At 41.1% G+C, this 18865-nt stretch overlaps 1 protein-coding gene across 3 annotated transcripts in view; it reads left to right on the top strand.

The window, feature by feature from the left end:
* ccdc88ab (coiled-coil domain containing 88Ab) overlaps window positions 1–18865 on the top strand; it is a 185327-nt gene that overhangs the window by 37248 nt on the left and 129214 nt on the right. The gene's annotated exons all lie outside the window — the stretch shown is intronic.

Here is an 18865-nt window from a genome sequence, read left to right as displayed (position 1 = left end):
TAGTTAGCTGAGGTATATAATGTACAGTGTATTTTGTCAACAACTGTATGTGTGTAAAGTATTTCTTGTGCTGAGCAATCATAAAACTGCTGCGAAGACGCACTGTGTGAGGCTCGCGTAATCCCGCCTCCTGGTGCCGGTTAACGCACCTCCGCCGCATACTGTGCCCCCCGACGGGAGTGCCACACCAACCAAAGCCCACACCCAAACCCTCCACGTGCAAGATCGAATCCACCCAAAAAAAGTCACTTAACAAGAAGCCAAAAAGTGCAAAAACAACATTGCTCGCGCCGGAGGAGCCGTGAACGACTGCAGGGACACAACATTATGTACACCTGCAGACTGCAGCACAGATTTCATATTTCATTCATTCACAACTCCTCCAACACGAACACCACTGTTCCCGCACTTATAAGTAAAGGTCAGACCATAATAAAGTTTTTTTAATTAAATGTGCTTTTTTGTGTGCTACAATTTGTATTTGTAAAGTTAAAGTTAAGTTAAAGTACCAATGATTGTCACACACACACTAGGTGTGGTGAAATTTGTCCTCTGCATTTGACCCATCCCCTTGCTCACCCCCTGGGATGTGAGGGGAGCAGTAGGCAGCAGCGGCGCCGCGCCCGGGAATAATTGTTGGTGATTTAACCCCCAATTCCAACCCTTGATGCTGAGTGCCAAGCAGGGAAGAATGCTGGTATGAGCTTTTAAACATAACCCGTTAACTGCTGCCAATCAAATGGTGAATAAGATACTCTTTAGGGTTCATATGTTTGTAAATCTGACTGTGATGAAGTCAGTGTCTCACCAGCCATCAACCTCACCGCACGTCACTGGTGTGAATGTTGTCTGTCTATCTGTGTTGGCCCTGCGATGAGGTGGCGACTTGTCCAGGGTTTACCCTGACTTCCGCCCGAATGCAGCTGAGATAGGCTCCAGCATCCCCCGCGACCCCAAAAGGGACAAGCGGTACAAAATGGATGGATGGGATGTATCCATTAAACCATATCGAATTGTATTTACAATCCGCAAAATATGTAAAAACAACCCAAAATGCCACAAATTTAGTCAGCCATTTTGAATATTTCGCTCTGAATACTGTATTTTCCGCACTATAGGCGCACCTAAAAACCTCCAATTTTCTCAAAAGCTGACAGTGCGCCTTATAATCCGGTGCGCCTTATATATGGACCAACATTGAGCCACAACAGGTCTCGCAACTACGGTAAGCAGCCGCCGACTTCATTTTCCCCCGTAGAAGAAGAAGCGCGTTGCAAGCTGGGATATATGACTGCGCGAGGCGTGCCGTTTCATTTCCATTTGTGTGTTTATGTAAAGACCCCAAAATGGCTCCTATTAAGAGACTCAAGGCGATCAGTCACGCAGTAGAACACGGGAATAGAGCAGCAGCGAGAGAATTTAACATCAACGAATCAATGGTGCGGAAGTGGAGGAAGCAACAAGATGACTTGCGCCAAGTAAAGAAGACTAAACAGAGTTTCCGAGGGAACAAAGCGAGATGGCTACGGTTGGAGGACAAACTCGAACAGTGGGTTGTTGAACAGAGAGCAGCAAGTAGAAGTGAACGGAGTTGTCAGAACGCTGGTTTGTAATCTATTAATAAAGTTTGACTGATCGATCTGACTGTTTTGTTGACATTCCCTTTAGCGCTGCTCCATCTAATGGATGCATAACGTAACCCCAGCCTCTACTGTAGCGTCTATTCTACGCGCCTTATAATGCGGTGCGCCTTATGTATGAACAAAGTTTTAAAATAGGCCATTCATTGAAGGTGCGCCTTATAATCCGGTGCGCATTATAGTGCGGAAAATACGGTACCTTCGGCTATTTTGATGTGGTGTTTATCATTCACAATTCTTATGTAAGACATGAACAGGTATGCTTGGATTTTTATGCATTCAAAATAGTAAATAAATAGCTAACAATTGAGTCAATGGATCGAGGGTCCTCTGTTGCGCTCATTATACGCTCTAAAAAAACATCTCGAAAGTACTCCATTCACATGCTGTGACCTGAAAATTAACGAAATATGAGTGATATTGTTATTATAAGCGCCGACGCAGACAGACTATTTTAACAGCGCGTTGATAGCAGTGAGCTAATGCTATTGTTGACACACTGAGCCGACGGCTGGTTCTGCTTCATCTCAAACTTGCTCAAAGTAAATTCTAGGTTATAATTCATGCATCTTTCACCTGGTAGTAGACACATGTAGCCATGGACCGACAGGCGCGTCGATTTTCACATCCCCAAAATGGCGAAAAAGACCCCTTTTTAACCTTTAGTGAGGATTGCGGTTAATTCTTCATCCAAAATGGATTATGTGAGCGTCCCATTGGTCGGCATCCCAGCGAGAGTGAAAAATATTACAGTAAGTGTTTGTTTTATTATGGTCTATTATGGTTAGTTTGTATTGTTTAGCAGCGAGCAATGCTGCGGATTAAAAATTAATCAGTGTTGACAGGGAAGGTTCTTCTCTCTACGTCACAGATCATGTGACTAGCTTACTCATTATCTCTCAAATTAGCTCGGGAATCTCCGTGAGATCGACACTATTTTGATCATTCCTATTTATTCGCAAACTTTGGAAGTATTTTGGTGTCATAAATCAGATATATATGATAATAGCTTCAATATAGAGGCAACTTGTTTTTCCACTCTACTGGTATTTTAATGTTGTCTGTCTATCTGTGTTGGCCCTGCGATGAGGTGGCGACTTGTCCAGGTTGTACTCTGCCTTCCGCCCAAATGCAGCTGAGATAGGCTTCAGCGACTCCCCGCGACCCCGAAAAGGACAAGCGGTATAAAATGGATGGATGGATGGTACTTTAAGTCCCCAAAAAGCAAAGTATTAAGAAGTCCAAAGAAATCCAACAACAAAGACGCCTTTAAAGCGTGTCCCGTTGTATTTTCTTGTTTTATAGTGCTACTTCAGCGGATATGTTCACAAAATAAAGTGTAGCTAGCAGTCATCAAATCAAAACTTGTATGTTCAGCGCATGAATCGTCTTCACTAGGGATGTCCGATAATGGCTTTTTGCCGATATTGTCCAACTCTTTAATTACCGATACCGATATCAACCGATACCGATATCAACCGATATATGCAGTCGTGGAATTAACACATTATTATGCCTAATTTGGACAACCAGGTATGGTGAAGATAAGGTACTTTTAAAAAAAATTCATAAAATAAGATAAATAAATTAAAAACATTTTCTTGAACTATAAAGAAAGTAAAAAAATATAAAAACAGTTACATAGAAACTAGTGATTAATGAAAATTAGTAAAATTAACTGTTAAAGGTTAGTACTATTAGTGGACCAGCAGCACGCACAATCATGTGTGCTTACGGACTGTATCCCTTGCAGTCTGTATTGATATATATTGATATATAATGTAGGAACCAGAATATTAATAACAGAAAGAAACAACCCTTTTGTGTGAATGGGGCAGGGAGGTTTTTTGGGTTGGTGCACTAATTGTAAGTGTATCTTGTGTTTTTTATGTTGATTTAATTAAAAAAAAACAAAAAAAAAACGATACCCATAATACAAAAACCGATACCGATAATTTCCGATATTACATTTTAACGCATTTATCGGAAGATTTGAGATGTCCGATAATATCGGCCTGCCGATATTATCGGACATCTCAAATCTTCACATTTCTAGGGTCTACAAGGGAATGAATGAAGGTCTCTGTTAAACTCTGAAAAGTCCAAACACAGAACTTTACACTACAACCAGAAATAAATAAAAAAGTGAACCCGACACCTCAACCTTTTTTCTACTTTCTAAAAATTGACTTCCAAAGCTTTTGTGACAATACATGCAAAAATGCTACTTTTAGGCAAACGGGCCCTGGAATGATGCTGCGTGGCGTGTGACCCTTATTTTTTCATAAAACCAGTTGAAAGGATTCACATAAAAAAAGCAGACAAGAATGTAGCAGAGCTGGCTGGGGCAGCCTATTGCACGCCCCCGGGGAAAACCAAAACCGAGGCCGCTAAATTAAAAAGGGGCCCTGCGTATATTTGGACTGCCCGGGCGAAAAGATGAAACCAAACATGACTCTGTAAACTTGCGGAGGCGGAAAAGGGCATATTTTCGTGATCTGACATCTGTTGTAACGTGATCACTTCAACTTATGACAAATCTAGACACTGAAACCTTCCTGCACAGTCTGCTATTACAGAGCCTTAAATGAGAAGGAGATCGGTGTCTATAAATCTCGTACAATTGTTTTATTCTGCAGGAGACTGAGGGCAACAATGGAGCAGAATGTGGAGTATGATAAGGTAGCATTTGGGCTAGATGATACGGCTAGAAATGATCACTATATAAATGTTTTGTATCTATGGACCTATGGTAAATAAGGACCAGGAGAAAAATATATTAAATGTAAACATTTTTATTTCAAATGTAACCTTCCTCTGATTATAATCCCCTCAGATATCAAGGCAAAAAGATAAGGAAATGTGAACACAAGCATGAAAAACACTCAATGTAAACACAATTCTAAAATCACATTGAACACTAAACAATAACCTCGTAATACAAAGGTGCAAAAAGGAGGGATACATAACAAATACTTAATAAAGTGTAACAAAATAGTGCAAAGTATGAAATGTAAACATAGAGAAACCTGAGAAGAACTATTTTATACAGGTTTAGTGCCAGGAAGTTACAGCTGTGCTCTCAAGGTGGTGTGGTGTTATCGACAATTCCTTCGATCTTTGCAGCACTCGTTTTTACTTTGTCTTTTCACTCCATGCAAAGAATCAACCGCGAGACAACAAAATGGCGCAACCAAAGTTGATATTTGATACAGTTACCTAATTAGCTGTTAGTGTGTCACGTTCACTGATCAGTGATCACTTTCTGCGTTGGTCAGTTAGTTACCAGACAACGAGTGCCTTTGTTCATGCAACATCTGGTTTCTTCCAGCATTGAATAAAAATACATTATCAATTGTTTTATCTAACACATTTTTTATTAATATCGATTATGTGTCTACCACGATATACACTCAAAGTTCGATATACCCGGACCTATATAATGCAACATTCTATGTAACACAATCATGCCATGCACCCCAAATTTTTGCCCGTTTTTCCCCCACCATAGTCAATCGCATTGTTTTTCACCAAATTGACGTGTATTCACAAATTTACTGTCATGACCTGTTCCTCCCGGTCATGTCCTGTGTTGGTTTACTCGACGCGACATTGCTACACTTTCTTGTTGTTTGCCGTTGGCGACCCTTTGAGTTCTAGTTAGCTTCACGCTAGGCTAATGCCCCGTATATTTTGGTGCCTCGTACTGGAATCAAACAAGCATTCTTACCTGCAAGCTTTTTCCCGACGTCCTTTGCATCCTGGGAGACACGACCTTCGCAGACATGCGACCAGATTGTAACACTTACACAGTAAATCTTTACAAAAGTCTCCAAAAGGAAGGAATTAAAAAAAAATAAAAAATTTAAAAAGTAACTAAATACCAACCCAGTGATGTCCAAACTTACTGGTGGATAGTGCCCGCCCTATTCTTTGACGTGGTAGCAAAATCCACCATTCACGCCACGTCACGTGGGGACACTATCCAACAAGCAGGTTTAAGCTGCCAAACTACACTGCTTAAATTTTTCCAAAATTAATAGGTAAAAAATTTGCATTTCTACGATGTCAGGAGTAACACGATCGGTAATTTATGGACCCTAACGACCACGTTTTATCGAACTTTTAAGTGTATATTGATTTTGTTTTATCGGCCATATCTAGGTAGCATCCCCAGCCAAGGCACATCAAATAGAACTAAACTTGGACTCCCGGTCGCACCTGATCCAAAGTACCAAGCGGTGGAAAAGGGCCATAATATAAACCCAGAAACAGATTTCTGGACGTATTGTCCCTGTGTCCTTAGAAACTGTCTGGTGCATAAACATACGAGTACAACATGTTTTTTTATGGGAGCCAAGGGGTAGAGCTGAGGTATGCAGTAAGTGAAGGGGGAGGGTTAGGGACGAAAGTGTCTCAGGAAGTGCCTGATGGTTCAGAAGGGGTCAATGAATCAATTTTCCCTTGACAACAGAATTCAATCAGGGCCAGACAATCTTTCCAGAGACTAGTTACATTTCTGGACATTTGCTTCAATGACAAGGTGGACCCTGACTTAGTCCCAATCAAAGGTTATAGTCTAAATTGAATTGAAAAAGTCCCAAACAAGATCAAGAGGCCCCAAAAGGCACCAGAGCATGCAAAGCCTGAGTGGGCTGAGAATGCTGAGCGATACAGTAAATAGCAAACCTGTTAAGGCCATTAGCTTTTCAGAGCAGACTGCATCCGTCTGCGTCCATGCGGCTCTGGAAATGCGAAACCCATAAGTGACGAAGAACACCACAGGGGAGCAGAGCTGGGTTTATTCAAGCCTGTTTTTTTGTGAAGAACTAGAGACACCGACTTTAGAGCAACACTGCGTCCACATGGAAGTCTACTTTTTCACTTCCTGTAGATGGACGGGCATAATTGCTTGGATTTGAATGACGTCACGTCCGGCTCATTGAATATGCGTGGTGGTCGAGCAGCGTCTGTTCTCAATGGGTACCGTTGAGCCTTTCTCGAAGAAAAATGCCCTATGCTCGTGTTGTTTTCGGCTGTACTAACCGTTCAAAATGCAAAAAGTATAAACGTTTCTTTACAGTTCCTCGAAATTTTACGGAAGACGACGACAAAAATAGCACGCACTTCAATACAAGGGAGCAAAGTCGAAGAACCCACAAGTTTGCATTGACCACTCTATTGACAGTTTGTTTGATATATTTCTAATATACTTTTCTCATTGTATATCCCATTGAAGTATCATCTTGATATCATTTGTATTAAAATTTTTAACAAACATAATCCAGAAAGTCAGTCAATGATACTTTGTCAGGAAAGATACTTCTACGTACACAAATGTGTCAGAGTATATATGACAACAGGACAAAAATCAAATATGGTGATGATTCAAAAATTGTTAGTTTGTTCAATGGATATGCAGTCACAGGTGTCCAGCTGTCGGGTGCTAGTTTGTTTACCCGAACGCGTCCTTGCAAGACGCAAAGTTAAATCATGAAATGCAAATTTACCCAAGCAAAAAGATGCATATTTATCCAGGAGAGTCTTGATACCAATTTTCCTTGACCCAGCCACACACAAAGAAGTTGCAGGCATCCATGCTTTTCCAAGTTTTCATCTGTTTAGTCGTGTAGAATGACATCGTAGAACAAGATAGTTCGACATGTCTGGGAGCTCCACTGACGGATAATCCTTGATATCACTCAAAGAATCTGTTTGAGAAAAGTATAGTGATCTATTCCGTTGCATAGTTTGAGTTTTTGCTTGTATCTACTTTCTGCAGGAAGATTTAGGCTCCTTGCGTACTCCGATAGATAGAACAGCCATCTTGGCTTGGTTGACCGCCGCTGTTTTTCACTTCCGGGAAGAAGTGACGTAACAGTACAAGCAATAGACCGAAGCCCCCAGTAACAGAGCCCTGTTCTGGGTCTACAACAACTGGCATCTTTCTACCAAACAGCCAGATCGTGGATTCTTTAGCATTCCAAACCATACTACGTACACCAAACTTTACCACGTGACGGCTAAAGTGTCTTCAAGTCCCTGGGGTGTCCTAAGGAGTGCACACACCAGGAGGGGGTTTAACCTGTAGGTGGTCTCTGTGAAGCTGAGTTTTCAGACACGAGTGATGGTCAAACACTCGATCCATGAGACAACCAGAGAGGATTAGCGACACAGCACAGACAGACAAGGCCGGCTGTTTGCTTGCATTGTTAAGCTCTAACAACTCCATTAGATTAACCAAACACAGGTGTTAAATAAACCAACACTTTGTCAATTTACTTAAGCAGACTGACTCGTAGGATTATTATTAAGACGCCTCTGGTTATAAGTCTCCTATTATGCAAAATTTACTTTTTATTCAAGTCCTAAGAGTAGAATGTGTCCCAAGACTGCGGTATAGTGCAGTTAGTTTTCTTGTAGTCAGATGATGCTCTGTGTCACAGATGTCATGTTGGATTTCATCTTGCCCCCAGTGAACCGCAGCTCCACAATGCTGGTGGCAGTCGTGCAGCCCCACTTTGTGACACTACCACCATTGAGTCCCTATGCTGTAAGGATGTAATGATTACCGGTATGAATGATAAACCGCTGTAAAATTCCTCAGTTAGTTTTACTCAGAGATTCTCAAATTGTGGTACGTGTACCACTAGACTAGTGGTACGCAGGCTCCATCTAGTGGTACGCTAAAGAATCACTTAATCAAATTAGATTGATTTATTTGATTAATTATTTAAGTACAGTGTTTTATTTTCCTATATTCAATGAGTGTTACTGTTCAAACTGTGTTCGATGTTTCACTAGCCAAAAATGTGAAATATAATTGTTAAATAAAACCTCTGTTTTGTTTTAATGAATACTTAGACCTACTAGGCTACTGTGTTTTAATGTTGGTCATTATGGTGGTACTTGTAGAGCCAAGTGTTTTCTGAGGTGGTACTTGGTGAAAAAAGTTTGAGAACCATTTGTTTTACTGTTTAAAATATTAATTATCATTAACAAGCCTGATTGATTACCACACTTTGCGAGCTGGCTACTCACGCACTAACCACTACCTCGCAACTATCTCACTAATTCATAACTGGCAACTTGTGTGCCAATCGTTAGCCAGAAACTAGAACGTTAATCGCCAATTGGCAACTAGCGTGCCAATTGCTAGTTTTCCTGAATGCTAATTATAAACGTGTAAAAACATATTGCTGTCAGAGCAAATAAGCTATTCAAATGTTCACATTGAACTTAAAGGCCTACTGAAATGCGATTTTCTTATTTAAACGGGGATAGCAGGTCCATTCTATGTGTCATACTTGATCATTTCACGATATTGCCGTATTTTTGCTGAAAGGATTTAGTAGACAACATCGACGATAAAGTTCGCAACTTTTGGTCGCTGATAAAAAAAGCCTTGCCTCTACCGGAAGTAACAGACGAGTAGCGTGACGTCACAGGTTGTGGAGCTCCTCACATCTGCACATTGTTTACAATCATGGCCACCAGCAGCGAGAGCGATTCGGACCGAGAAAGCGACGATTTCCCCATTAATTTGAGCAAGGATGAAAGATGTGTGGATGAGGAAAGTGAGAGTGAAGGACTAGAGGGCAGTGGGAGCGATTCAGATAGGGAAGATGCTGTGAGAGGCGGGTGGGACCTGATATTCAGCTGGGAATGACTAAAACAGTAAATAAACACAAGACATATATATATATATATATATACTCTATTAGCCACAACACAACCAGACTTATATTTAATATGCCACAAATTAATCCAGCATAACAAACACCTCTCCCCTCCCGTCCATATAACCCGCCAATACAACTCAAACACCTGCACAACACACTCAATCCCACAGCCCAAAGTACCGTTCACCTCCCCAAAGTTCATACAGCACATATATTTCCCCAAAGTTACGTACGTGACATGCACATAGCGGCACGCACGTACAGGCAAGCGATCAAATGTTTGGAAGCCGCAGCTGCATGCGTACTCACGGTACCGTGTCTGCGTATCCAACTCAAAGTCCTCCTGGTAAGAGTCTCTGTTGTCCCAGTTCTCCACAGGCCAATGGTAAAGCTTGACTGTCATCTTCCGGGAATGTAAACAATGAAATGTGTTATCCGGCACACTAGTCAAGGGGTGCATTCTACGGCGGGGGTGCGTTATCTAGCTCAACACCTGCCGCAATACACCGCTTCCCACCTACAGCTTTCTTCTTTGCTGTCTCCATTGTTCATTGAACAAATTGCAAAAGATTCACCAACACAGATGTCCAGAATACTGTGAAATTTTGCGATGAAAACAGACGACTTAATAGCTGGCCACCATGCTGTCCCAAAATGTCCTCTACAATCCGTGACATCACGAGCTGACGTCATCATACTGAGACGTTTTCAGCAAGATATTTCGTGCGAAATTTAAAATTGCACTTTAGTAAGCTAACCCGTATTGGCATGTGTTGCAATGTTAAGATTTCATCATTGATATATAAACTATCAGACTGCGTGGTCGGTAGTAGTGGGTTTCAGTAGGCCTTTAAAGGCTCTGCTCTCTTTGGACAGAGTGATAAATATGTAATCCTATCCACGGACGATCCTGCAACAGGAAAAGAACCCACGTGACGACACATAAACCGGAAGTGAAACACAATGTTTTGCCTTTATCATTAAGAAACACAACCTTTACAAATTAAAACTATAGAAATAAACACTTAGAGGGGGTTATATTATGATTTTTTTTTTCTCCATTAAAAACACGTCTACATAACATGGTGGTTCTTTGTTAACAATGTTGCATAAATAATGTTTTACATAGCCTTCAAGCCAATTTTTGCCTCCCTTTCAAAACAAGCCGTTTTGAGAGGTATAGTTGTTAGATGCTAATCAACCGCCTTTCACCACGCCCTTTCATGCTGAATGAACCATCGACCGCTCCGGCAGCCATGTTTTGTAGTTTTCTTGCTTTTATTTAGCACCTTATGGACATTGGTGACCGCCACCAGCCATTTGTTTTGAGTGACTTTTGCCACAACACAACATCACAGATGATATAGCAAGACCAGGGGGCTCACCGTGTTGTCGGTGTACGCTGGCTAAGGTTAAACTTCTACACAGTCTGTATCTTTCCAATGCTAGATCCTGGACGTATACATGCTTTTCTATTCTATGGGACAAGCGGTAGGAAATGGATGCATCATGATAATAATTAATCTGTGTGAGGTTGGCCCCCCCGCCTCTCGGAAAACTTTAAAATAGTCTCATTCGTTTGTGCTGGGTTTGTGCTGATTTGTGCCGTTGAAATTATTGTTTGTGCTGTTTTCGTTTCTGAGTTATTAAGGTTTCTTTAATAGGTCAATCAAAGTTCATCCACCCCCCATTTGTCCAACTTAAATCAAAATAGTCTAATTTGTTTGTGCTACGATTGTGCTGGTTTGTGCCGCTTAATTACTGATTGTGCTGTTTTTGTTTTTGAGACATTAAATATTACAATTTCCGTAAGTGACGTCACCAGCCCCCCTGTTTTCTCAAAATTATGCCAAAATAGTAGGGCTGTGAATCTTTGGGCACCACACGATTTGATTCGATTCGATTCTTGTGGGTATCAATAACGGTTTTTCGATCATTTCTATTTTTAATACTGTAATACTAACCGTCGGGAGTTTTTCAGCGTTTATCGTTACTACCGTTGTAGTACTAATGCCCGCAGTTGCTTAAACCGATGCAAAAGACGGACCGCTCTTGTGATTTGTAACAACACATACATATGGCGATTATCGAGGCTGGATAAGATGCCAACTTCATTTTCATGTATCGTCCGGTTAATTGACTTATTGTATAACAGCCCAGTGTCTGTTTATTTATTATTTAAAAATAAAGCTTGGTTAAAATATTTTCATAAGTGCATAAGTACCTTTTTGAAAATCAACAAAACGGTGATAACTGTGATAACCGTGATAAAGTTGGTCACGGTAACCGGGATATGAAATTATCATTACATTCCTCCAAAATGTACAAACCCCGTTTCCATATGAGTTGGGAAATTGTGTTAGATGTACCGTATTTTCCGCACTATAAGGCGCACCGGATTATTAGCCGCACCTTCTATGAATTACATACTTCATAATTTTGTCCACCAATAAGCCGCCCCGGACTAAAAGCCGCGCCTACGCTGCGCTAAAGTGAATGTCAAAAAAAAGCTGCGCTAAAGTTAATGTCAAAAAAACAGTCAGATAGTTCAGTCAAACTTTAATAATATATTGAAAACCAGCGTTCTAACAACTCTGTCCCAAAATGTACAAATGTGCAATCACAAACATAGTAAAATTCAAAATGGTGTAGAGCAATAGCAACATACCGGTAATGTTGCTCGAACGTTAATGTCACAACACACAACACACAAAATAAACATAGCGCTCACTTTCTGAAGTTATTCTTCATTCGTACCGGTAAATCCTTCGAATTCTTCGTCTTCGGTGTCCGAATTGAAAAGTTGCGCTAGCGTGGCTTCCAAAATGGCGGGCTCCGTCTCTTCGAAATCATCGGATTCAGTGTCGCTGTTGTTGTGCAGCAGTTCTGTGAATCCTGCCTTCCGGAAAGCTCGGACCACAGTTGTGACAGAAATATCTGCCCAGGCATTTACAATCCACTGGCAGATGTTGGCGTATGTTGTCCGGCGTTGTCTGCCCGTCTTAGTGAAGGTGTGCTTCGGTCATCCATTTTTCCCACGCAGTTCGCAGTCGTGATTTGAATGCCCTGTTGACACCAATATCCAGCGGTTGGAGTTCTTTGGTTAATCCACCCGGAATGACGGCGAGTGTTGTATTTGTGTGCTTCACTTGTTTTTTGACACCATCTGTGATGTGGGCGCGCATAGAGTCATATATCAACATGGACAGAGCAGCGTGAAAAAAGCCACCCGGCCGCTTCGCGTAAACTTCCCTTAACCACTCGCTCATCTTTTCTTCATCCATCCATCCCTTCGAGTTAGCTTTTATGATGACGCCGGCTGGAAAGGTCTCTTTTGGCAAGGTCTTCCTTTTGAATATCACCATGAGTGGAAGTTAGCATGGCAAGCTAGAACCACAGTGAAGGATGACTTCTCATTCCCTGTGGAGCGAATATTCACCGTACGTGCTCCCGTTCCACAGTGCGGTTCAGTTGCTGTGAAATACGGTAGTAATCCGTGTGCGGATGGAGAGATTGCGTCTTTTTATGACCCGGATCGTTTAGTAGGAGCCATTTTGTGGTCTTTACAGATGTAAACAGGAAATGAAACGTACGGTGATATCCGCGCGTTTTTTCTTCTTCTTCCGGGGGCGGGTGAAGCGCTTCCTGTTCTATGGGGGCGGGTGAAGCGCTTCCTGTTCTATGGGGGCGGGTGCTTTCCTTGGCGGTTGCTTGCGTAGAAGAAGAAGCGCTTCCTGTTCTACCGGGAAAAAAGATGGCGGCTGTTTACCGAAGTTGCGAGACCGAAACTTTATGAAAATGAATCGTAATAAAGCGCACCGGGTTATTAGGCGCACTGTCAGCTTTTGAGAAAAATTGTGGTTTTTAGGTGCGCCTTATAGTGCGGAAAATACGGTAAATATAAACGGAATACAATGATTTGCAAATCCTTTTCAACCCATATTCAGTTGAATATGCTACAAAGACAACATATTTGATGTTCAAACTCATAAACTTAATTTTTTTTTTGCAAATAATAATTAACTTAGAAGTTCATGGCTGCAACACGTGCCAAAGTAGTTGGGAAAGGGCATGTTCACCACTGTGTTACATGGCCTTTCCTTTTAACAACACTCAGTAAACGTTTGGGAACTGAGGAGACACATTTTTTAAGCTTCTCAGGTGGAATTCTTTCTCATTCTTGCTTGATGTACAGCTTAAGTTGTTCAACAGTCCGGGGGTCTCCATTGTGGTATTTTAGGCTTCATAATGCGCCACACATTTTCAATGGGAAACAAGTCTGGACTACAGGCAGGCCAGTCTAGTACCTGGACTCTTTTACTATGAAGCCACGTTGATGTAACACGTGGCTTGGCATTGTCTTGCTGAAATAAGCAGGGGCGTCCATGGTAACGTTGCTTGGATGGCAACATTTGTTGCTCCAAAACCTGTATGTACCTTTCAGCATTAATGGCGCCTTCACAGATGTGTAAGTTACCCATGTCTTGGGCACTAATACACCCCCATACCATCACAGATGCTGACTTTTCAACTTTACGCCTCTAACAATCCGGATGGTTCTTTTCCTCTTTGGTCCGGAGGACACGACGTCCACAGTTTCCAAAAACAATTTGAAATGTGTACTCGTCAGACCACAGAACACTTTTCCACTTTGTATCAGTCCATCTTAGATGAGCTCAGGCCCAGCGAAGCCGACTGCGTTTCTGGGTGTTGTTGATAAACGGTTTTCGCCTTGCATAGGAGAGTTTTAACTTGCGCTTACAGATGTAGCGACCAACTGTAGTTACTGACAGTGGGTTTCTGAAGTGTTCCTGAGCCCAGTGGTGATATCCTTTACACACTGATGTCGCTTGTTGATGCAGTACAGCCTGAGGGATCGAAGGTCACGGGCTTAGCTGCTTACGTGCAGTGATTTCTCCAGATTCTCTGAACCCTTTGATGATATTATGGACCGTAGATGGTGAAATCCCTAAATTCCTTGCAATAGCTGGTTGAGAGAGGTTTTTCTTAAACTGTTCAACAATTTGCTCACGCATTTGTTGACAAAGTGGTGACCCTCGCCCCATCCTTGTTTGTGAATGACTGAGCATTTCATGGAATCTACTTTTATATCCAATTATGGCACCCACCTGTTCCCAATTTGCCTGTTCACCTGTGGGATGTTCCAAATAAGTGTTTGATGAGCATTCCTCAACTTTATCAGTATTTATTGCCACCTTTCCCAACTTCTTTGTCACGTGTTGCTGGCATCAAATTCTAAAGTTAATGATTATTTGCAAAAAAAAAATTGTTTATCAGTTTGAACATCAAATATGTTGTCTTTGTAGCATATTCAAGTCAATATGGGTTGAAAATGATTTGCAAATCATTCTATTCCGTTTATATTTACATCTAACACAATTTCCCAACTCATATGGAAACGGGGTTTGTATTTTCCCACTCAATCCATCACGCATTCTACTAATTTCCTTCCCCCAAGTTGAAGAAAGATGCAGGTGTCTAGCCCCTTAAGTGTACCCTGATGCATGCAATAACAAGCTGACCTCAGTTCTTACAAAGATCCTCTGTTAACGACAAAAAAAAGTGTTCCTTCACATTCCCCGACACAGCCCTCTGCAACATACTGTAGCTCTGCATGGATGTTTAGCGCTAAAATTACAACTCTGTGGTTGCAGCTTTTTGCCTCAAGTGGTTATTTTCATACACTGGAATTATTTTCCACTGGAATTATTTTTTACTGGAACTCGGTCAACACATACATACATATTACTATCAAGTCTGGAATTTCCCGCTCTCTTTTTTGCCACAAGCGCATCAGTTTTTTAGGGCATGCGCCAAATGTGCCTTATCATGCGCGCTCACATGCTAGCCCCTTTTTAATGTCCTGTTGATAATGCGGAACGTAGCCTCAGAAGAGTATGGTAGCTAAAAATCACGTGAAGGAAGGGAATTTGTTCCAGGAGAGATATGGATTGATGAGGCTGATGCAAGCCATAAAAAGTAGACTTGACTTGTCGATGTGATTAAGTAAAGCACCAGTACAGTACTCAGTGGCGTGCATTTCATACCTCGGCCTTCAGTCACTACGTTTCCATGTACCGTATTTTTCGGACTATAAGTCGCAGTTTTTTTCATAGTTTGGCCGTGGGTACGACTTATACTGAGGAGTGACTTATGTGCCTCATATAACGTACACTTATTCAGCCTGTTGTTAACTATTATTTATTTATTTTAAATTGCCTTTCAAATGTCTATTCTTGGTGTTGGGTTTTATCAAATAAATTTCCCCCCAAAATGCGACTTATATATGTTTTTTTCCTTCTTTATTATGGATTTTTGGCCGGTGCGACTTATACTCCGAAAAAAACGGTACTAAATTAGTCTGATTTCTCAAATTGTTAGCTTTTCTGTATTTTCACAGCTACATGTGAAGTCCCAGTATCCATGCACACTTTCTAATGCGACTATTGGTCATACGCCATGTGCCTCCCGTACACTGGTGGGAGCTTATTTCATTTTAGCGCAGGTAAATGTATTGCTTTTCCGGTTGACTATGACGTCACACTAAAACAAGGCATCTGCGGCTCCTTACAAGTAAACAGCCTAGTTTTGCTGTACCTGATAATATTGTAATATTGGCACTGATGACAAATATTTCGTCTCTAAAGTAGGGCTGGGCGATATATCGATATACTCGATATATCGCATGTTTGTCTCTGTGCGATATAGAAAATGACTATATCGTGATATTCGAGTTTATATTCTCACGCAGTTGCTTTTAGCTGCGCGCATTACACTGCATGCGTTTCCCACTCTTTCTTGTCTCTCCTTCTCACAGAGACGTAAAACAAGCACACCTTACACACGTCACGTGTCCAACGTAGCGGCATCGGTAACATTAGCTGTGATGCTAACGGTGCGGTGCGGGTGGTAATACGAGAGAGAGAAGGTGCGAATCTGGTAACAAATGGAGGAAAAATTAATTCCCAAGAAAAACAGCACGGTGTCCATCGTCTGGCGGTAGTTTGGCTTCAAGCGGGAATATGTTGAACATTTATGCGGCAAAAGTGTTGCTACAAAAAGTAGCAGCACTGCTAATGTAGCATCATTTGAAAAGTCACCCGCTAGAGAATGAAGAGTGCTTGAAACTCCGCATGTCAACATCTCCGGCCGGTGCCACACCAACAAAATGCCCCAGCAACTATTACCAGATCAACACCGTATGAAAGAAAAAATCAACAACAGAAGAAGATAACGTCCACAGTGACGTACCACATAGCGAAGGACATACACTATTTGATTTCCTATTATGCAGCTCATTTTTATTTGACACTTATTGAAATATCTTGTGTGACATCATGCACAAAAGTGCACTTTATTTGTTTTAAACTATTGTAGTGGCGTTCTGTACAAAAAGTACACTTTAATTTAGTGTTGTTTTGATAAGTCATCTTGATGACATCTTGCAGAAAAGTGCACTTATAGCTTGTTTTAAAATGTCTCTGACAATCTTGCACTTTCTGTTTTGGAAATGACATGAATGTTTGTGCCACTGCTTAATAACTGTTTAATAAATACAGTTTGGGTAAATTGACTTAGTTGTGATTTGCCTCTCTGCATTAAAGTTTAAAATAAGCATATATTAATGCAGTATGAACAAGAATGTTTTAATGTAGACACATAGAATCATCACACTGGTGTGATTATATGCATCAAGTGTTTATTCAAGGCCAAGGCAAAATTTCGAGATATATATCGTGTATCGTGACATGGCCTAAAAATATCGAGATATTAATAAAAGGCCATATCGCCCAGCCCTACTCTAAAGGCTATGTTCACGTTAAATAGCAGACAGCATTAAGAAATGATCATAGATTGTGCCACGAACATGACGTTACCATCAAGAATGTCTCGAAGCGTATGCAGGTTCGTAGAAAAGAAAGACTTTTTCAAAATAATTTTCGGACGGAGAATCATGGAAACAAAACTTTTAAATGTTTCAGAGTTCATTCAAAAGACTCTGCGGATTGATGAAAGGAGTTTTAAATCCGAAGGAAAAGACTGTTTGTGCTACGGTTCCAGATGTTCCAGATGTTCCAGATGAAGGTTGCTATTGTTGTGGACTATCTTGCCAGTTGTGTGGAATACAGAGTTATTGCTAATCAGTTTGGAGTGCACAAATGCAGCGTGAAGAGGTGTGTGTACGCTTTATTATTCGCCTTTAATATACCTACTTCATTATCTTTCATTTCCTTCGTATTTCGTTCGTTAGTCCGAATCAAGCCAACATTCTCTATTTCCTTAGCTACCTTCGTAAATAAATCGCAGTTTCTTTTTTCCTCGCATGGATGTACTTCAAAATGTTCTGTTCTTTTAATTTGTGAAGCAAATAAACGGTTGTCTCTTCATTCTAATTGTTGCTTATGTTTTTTTTTAAATAGTTAAGGTTCACGGGTTATATCCAGCGCGTCAAAACTGGCATATACGCAATACGAAGGGTCCCCTTTCGAACGCATGCACCCACTCGAGAGATCTGGTTTTCAATCGCATAATCTAGTTGTGTTAGTCCAAACACGATCAGATTAAGGTGTTTCCATGGCTTTTGGATGCTTATTTAGAGGCAAATCATTAGAGAAATAGGACTAATTTAGTGCATTGACACGTACATACTGATGTCCTACTTAGTCTTACTTTAATACAAACCCCGTTTCCATATGAGTTGGGAAATTGTGTTAGCTGTAAATATAAACGGAATACAATGATTTGCAAATCCTTTTCAACCCATATTCAATTGAATGCACTACAAAGACAAGATATTTGATGTTCAAACTCAAACTTTATTTATTTTTTTGCAAATAATAATTAACTTAGAATTTCATGGCTGCAACACGTGCCAAAGTAGTTGGGAAAGGGCATGTTCACCACTGCGTTACATCACCTTTTCTTTTAACAACACTCAATAAACGATTGGGAACTGAGGACACTAATTGTTGAAGCTTTGAAAGTGGAATTCTTTCCCATTCTTGTTTTATGTAGAGCTTCAGTCGTTCAACAGTCCGGGGTCTCCGCTGTCGTATTTTACGCTTCATAATGCGCCACACATTTTTGATGGGAGACAGGTCTGGACTGCAGGCGAGCCAGGAAAGTACCTGCACTCTTTTTTTTATGAAGCCACGCTGTTGTAACACGTGCTGAATGTGGCTTGGCATTGTCTTGCTGAAATAAGCAGGGGCGTCCATGAAAAAGACGGCGCTTAGATGGCAGCATATGTTGTTCTAAAACCTGTATGTACCTTTCAGCATTAATGGTGCCTTCACAGATGTGAAAGTTACCCATGCCTTGGGCACTAATGCACCCCCATACCATCACAGCTTTTGAACTTTGCGTCGATAACAGTCTGGATGGTTCGCTTCCCCTTTGGTCCGGATGACACAATGTCGAATATTTCCAAAAACAATTTGAAATGTGGACTCGTCAGACCACCGAACACTTTTCCACTTTGCATGAGTCCATCTTAGATGATCTTGGGCCCAGAGAAGCCGG

This window comes from Nerophis lumbriciformis, linkage group LG02 (genome assembly GCF_033978685.3).
Source record: "Nerophis lumbriciformis linkage group LG02, RoL_Nlum_v2.1, whole genome shotgun sequence".
NCBI classification, from domain to species: domain Eukaryota; kingdom Metazoa; phylum Chordata; class Actinopteri; order Syngnathiformes; family Syngnathidae; genus Nerophis; species Nerophis lumbriciformis.
The sequence above is the reverse complement of the archived record's forward strand: the minus strand, read 5'-3'. Positions and strand labels throughout refer to the sequence as shown.